Consider the following 6,252-nt stretch of genomic DNA (forward strand, 5'->3'; position numbering starts at 1 on the left):
CCAGAAATTTGGGTCGGGGGCTTCCCGCGGGTGCAAGCCCCCGACCTGCACTTACCTGGTGCGCCGGCCGTTGAGCTGTGGGCCCCCATGGAATTGCGATCCTGGGCCTCCTCCAACTGCCGGCGCGCAGTGCTTGCGTATCCCAGGGGCGCAGTTAGTTCGATGTGTCCCCTGGGATCACGTGGGCCACGGAGAGTCAATGGCAGTAGGGAATGCTTCATTCATAAGTTTGACAGGAAGACCTGTCAAACCTATAAATACTATAAGCCCCAAAACATCATTAAAACTTCAAATACATTTTTTTTAAATCACATTTTTAAAATAAACTATACATTACATGAAATAACTACTTCAAACAATAATTTAAATTTTGGAAAAAAATAATTTTCAATTCAATTCAATTTTTTTATTTGTCATATATGCAACAGACGTGTGTACTGCACAATGAAATGTTGATTTTTACGAGTCCTCCCAACATTGGAATAAATATGGCATAACAATGATAAAAATACTAATAGAAGTACAGTAATAATAAATAAAACAATAGTAATAAATAATAATAAATTATACGTTCATGAGTCTTATGGCCTGGGGGGTAGAAGCTGTTTTGAAACCTGCTGGTACGTGACCGTATACTTCGGTATTTCTTACCGGACGGGAGCAGGGCGAAGAGGTTGTGGCTGGGGTGGCTCGCGTCTTTAATGATTCTCAGGGCCTTCCCCCGGCATCTAATGGGGCTAAAAATAAACGTACCTTTCTTTAAAGTATTTTAAAATAATAAACCTGTGGAAAAAATGTTTTAATTTTAATTAATTCACCACTTACCTTGTAAAAAGCAGGGTTTGCACCTGCTTTTTATATGTGTAACTTCTGGAGACTTACCCTCCCGGGAAAACCTGCAAAATAAGCGTAAGTTCGATGCGCACGCGCAGCCTCTCCTGCGCAGGCGTTCCACCTCTTAACCCCTTCTTTCAGGGGAACAGAAGTGCCGGTTTCCCACGCATGCGCAGTGCATGCACGAAACCGGCACTTCCATTGGGCTTACGGGTGAGTACCCCGTGCGTACTCACCCATGGAGATCCGAATTTCTGGGCCAGTATTTTCTTACTTTAAGCAAATCCTTTGAAGTTTTCTTTTACCTTTTACTTTGTGTTGTGTGTTTTTTTCTCTTTAGGTCCCTGCACATAACCAAAGCTTTCTCAGCTGAGGGAACAGGTGGGCAGCTTGCTCTGACTCTGCCGTTCTACTGTGACCCGTGGGGTCTCACCCTCCAAATGGACTTCCTTGTGGGGACACGTTCACTTTCTGTTGACCCCCTCTTTCTTCCCGACAGTCCAGTGGAGATTAAGGATTTGCAGTGTGGGGGAGAATGGGCAAAAACCCACATCCCACCATTCTTTGGTGCCATTTGTTGAGCTGGCATGCTGTGCCTGTCTCCGTTAATGATTTCTGATGTTCTTCAGTTTCTTGAAGCAGAAACAGTCCACAAGGAGCTACTTGTGCTTCAAAAGACTCGAGCCGCTCGGCCAAACAGCCACGTGGGCTTTCAGTCCAACATATAATCCATCGATCGATCGATCACTCATTTCATTCATTTAGTAACGGCAGATTTTACTATCTTACACCACATTCTGTGTATTTAAGATAGTATCTGAGGACTATCTGAATTGATGTTGATAAATTATTGGGAGGGTAGAAGTGGTGCGATGCTCAACACTAAGAGTCCGACTGTTTCCGATTCACCAATTGAACACTTTGCTCTCACCAACGTGCGCGGTCCCTTTAAATGTGCTGCGCGGTTTCTCTCCCAGCGGCAGGAGCTGGTGAGCGGCCTGCACGGGGCCTTGCCATTGCTGCGCCACCGTGCAGCCGCACACCTTATGGGCAACATTGGTGTGCGGCCCTCAACAGCTCATCACAACTTGTTAAGTGGCCCTCCAACCCAAATCACTGCCCACCCCTGCCCGAAACCATCTTTAACGGGATTCTGCCTCCTGACGGAGCTGGGAAAGATTTTGCCATTATTACCACAATTGAGCACCATCTTCTTTTCCAAAGATCTCTGAGCTTCTCTAATGGCTGCTTTTGTCTCCCTCAACTGTGGGTGATATTTCTCTCTATTCTTCTGTTACTGAATTCATCTTGATCTGAACTGGGTTCAATGTAAGATAGTTCAGGGACTCAGGCATCATTCACCCCTAGACCTACGCTGGCCGGTGAAACCCCAGTCATTTCCTTAGTAAGGATTCCTCTGGTTCCTCGCCATATATTTGTCAGGATACCGAAACCCAGCTTTCTTACCGTCCACTCCTGGAAGCCCCACTCCCTGAGCCTACAACCTTCAGCAGGGTCAGTGGTGGAGTTCAACAGCAGGAGTGAACCCAACTGCCAGAATAGAAACATAGAAACATAGAAGATAGGAGCAGGAGTAGGCCATTCGGCCCTTCGAGCCTGCTCCACCATTCAATGAGATCATGGCTGATCATCCAAATTCAGTACCCTGTCCCTGCCTTCTCCCCATATCCCTTGATCCCTTTAGCCTTAAGAAATATATCCAACTCTTTCTTGAATATATTTAATGAATTGGCCTCCACCGCCCTCTGTGGCAGAGAATTCCACAGGTTCACCACTCTCTGGGTGAAGAAATTCCTCCTCATTTCAGTCCTAAATGGCTTACCCCTTATCCTTAGACTATGACCCCTGGTTCTGGAATCCCCGGCCATCAGAAACATCCTTCCTGCATCTAGTCTGTCCAGGCCTGACAGAATTTTATAGGTTTCGATGAGATCCCCTCTCAATCTTCTAAACTCCAGTGAGTATAAGCCCAATCGATACAATCTCTCCTCATATGTCATTCCTGCCATCCCAGGTATCAGCCTGGTGAATCTTCGCTGCACTCCTTCCATGGCAAGAATGTCCTTCCTCAGGTAAGGCGACCAAAACTGCACACAATACTCAAGGTGCGGTCTCACCAAGGCCCTGTACAACTGTAGCAAGACATCCTTGTTCCTGTACTGGAACCCTCTTGCTACGAAGGCCAACATGCCATTTGCCTTCTTAACTGCCTGCTGCACCTGCATGCTTACCTTCAGCGACTGGTGCACAAGAACACCCAGGTCTCTTTGCACTTCCCCTTCTCCCAATCTATTGCCATTCAAATAATAATCTGTCTTCCTGTTTTTGCCACCAAAGTGGATAACCTCACATTTATCCACATTATAGTGCATTTGCCATGTTTCTGCCCAATCACCCAACCTGTCCAAATCGTACTGGAGTTTCACGACATCCTCCTCACAGCTTACCTTCCCACCCAGCTTTGTGTCGTCTGCAAATTTGGAGATATTACATCCAATTCCCTCGTCCAGATCATTAATATATATTGTGAACAGCTGGGGTCCTAGGACCGATCCTTGCGGTACCCCACTAGTCACTGCCTGTCACTCGGAAAACGACCCGTTTATTCCAACTCTTTGCTTTCTGTCCGCCAACCAGTTCTCTATCCAAGCCAATACCTTGCCCCCAATCCCATGTGCCTTAATTTTGCATGCTAATCTCTTATGTGGGACCTTATTGAAAGCCTTCTGAAAGTCCAAATACACCACATCCACTGGTTCTCCCTTATCTATTTTACCAGTTACATCCTCAAAAAGTTCCAGTAGATTAGTCAAGCATGATTTACCTTTTGTAAATCCGTGTTGACTTTGTCCGATCCTGTCACTGCTTTCCAAGTGCTCTGCTATTACATCTTTTATAATAGACTCTAGCATTTTCCCCACTACCGATGTCAGGCTTACCGGTTTATAATTCCCCGCTTTTTCTCTACCACCTTTTTTGAATAGTGAGGTAACATTAGCTACCCTCCAATCCATGGGTACTGTTCCAGAGTCTATCGAGTTCTGGAAGATGACCAGCAATGCATCTACAATTTCTAGGGCCACTTCCTTAAGTACCCTGGGATGTAGATTATCAGGCCCTGGGGATTTATCGGCCTTCAGTCCCATCAATTTTCCTAACACCATTTCCCTACAAATGCTGATTTCTTTCAGTTCCACCCTTTCATCAGACCCTATGTTCCCCGGCATCTCTGGGAGGTTATTTGTGTCCTCCTTTGTGAAGACAGAACCAAAGTATGAATTTAGTTGGTCTGCCATTTCTTTGTTTCCCATTATAAATTCCCCTGATTCTGACTGCAAGGGACCTACGCTTGACTTCACCAATCTTTTTCTCTTCACATATCTATAAAAGCTTTTACAGTCAGTTTTTATGTTTCCTGCTAGCTTACTCTCATAATCTATTTTCCCTTTCTTAATTAATCCCTTTGTCCTCCTTTGTTGAATCCTAAACTGCTCCCAATCCTCAGGATTATTGCTTTTTCTGGCCAATTTATATGTCCTCTCCTTGGATCTTATGCTATCCCTAATTTCCCTTGTTAGCCGCAGTTGAGTCACCTTTTTTGTTTTATTTTTATGCCAAACTGGGATGAACAAATTCTGTAGCTCATCCATTCGGTCTTTGAATGTTTGCCATTGCCTATCCACCGTCAACCCTTTGAGTGCCATTCCCCAATCAATCCTACCCAACTCGCTCCTCAGACCATTGTAGTTTCCTTTATTTAAATTGAGGACCCTAGTCTCTGAGTCAACTACTTCATTCTCCATCTTAATGAAGAATTCGATCATATTATGATCGCTCCGACCCAAGGGGCCTCGTACAACAAGATTGCTAATTAATCCTTTCTCGTTACATAATACCCAGTCTAAGATGACCTGATCTCTGGTTGGTTCCTCGACATATTGGTCCAGGAAACCATCCCGTAAACAGTCCAGGAATTCCTCCTCCACAGTATTGTTACTAATTTGGTTGGCCCAATCTATATGTAGATTAAAGTCACCCATGATGACTGCTGTGCCCTTATTGCACGCTTCTTTAATTTCCCTTTTAATGTCATCCCCAACCTCCGCCTTACTGTTGGGAGGTCTATATACCACTCCCACTAATGTTTTTTTCCCCTTAGTATTTCTCAATTCTACCCATACAGATTCCACATCATCAGAGCTAATATCCTTCATTACAATTGTATTAATCCCTTCTTTAATCAGTAATGCTACCCCACCTCCCTTTCCTTTTTGCCTATCTTTCCTGAATATCGAATACACCTGGATGTTGAGTTCCCAGTCTTGGCCATCCTTGAGCCACGTTTCCGTAATCCGAACCAAATCATATTCATTTACCTCTATTTGCACAGCCAATTCATCCACCTTATTACAAATGCTCCTCGCATTAAGACACAAAGCCTTCAGGTTTGTTTTTTTTAAAGCTCTTAGACCTATTAGAATTATTATTTACTGTGGCCACGTTTGATTTAAACCGTTGATTTCTCTGACTGCCACTTTTGTTTTTCTTCTTCCTATCTTTTGCTTTTATCCCTGTTTCCCATTCCTCTCTCTCCCTGCTCAGGTTCCCAACCCCCTGCCATTTTAGTTTAAACCCCCCCGAACAGCGCTAGCAAACCTCCCCGCAAGGATATTTGTCCCGTTCTGGTTCAGGTGCAACCCGTCCAACTTGTACAAGTCCCACCTTCCCCAGAAGCAGGCCCAGTGATCCAGGAAACTAAAGCCCTCCCCCCTGCACCAACTCTTTAGCCATGCATTCATCTGCTCTATCCTCCTATTCCTATACTCACTAGCACGTGGCACCGGGAGTAATCCAGAGATTACAACCTTTGAGGTCCTGCTCTTTAATCTGCTACCTAGCTCCCTAAATTCTTGCTGCAGGACCTCATCCCTCTTCCTACCCATGTCATTGGTCCCAATGTGAACCACGACCTCTGACTGTTCACCCTCCTCCTTCAGAATGCCCTGCAGCCGTTCAGTGACATCCTTGACCCTGGCACCTGGGAGGCAACAAACCATCCTGGAGTCACGTCTACGGCCACAGAAACACCTATCTGTTCCCCTTACGATAGAAACCCCTACCACTATTGCTCTCCCACTCTTTTTCCTCCCTTCCTGAGCAGCAGAAGCACCCCTGGTGCCAGGAAGTTGGCTGCTGCTGCCTTCCTCTGGTAAGTCATCCCCCTCAACAGTATCCAAATCGGTATATCTGTTTGAGAGGAGGATGGCCACAGGGGTCCCCTGCACTACCTGCCTGCCTCTACTGCTCTGCCTGATGGTCACCCATTTCCCTTCTGCCTGTGCAGCCCTTACCTGCAGTGTGACCAACTCACTAAACGTGTTATCCATGACCCTCTCA

Source organism: Somniosus microcephalus, chromosome 4, assembly GCF_052327205.1.
Source record: "Somniosus microcephalus isolate GS21.2 chromosome 4, FLI_Smic_1.0, whole genome shotgun sequence".
NCBI lineage: Eukaryota > Metazoa > Chordata > Chondrichthyes > Squaliformes > Somniosidae > Somniosus > Somniosus microcephalus.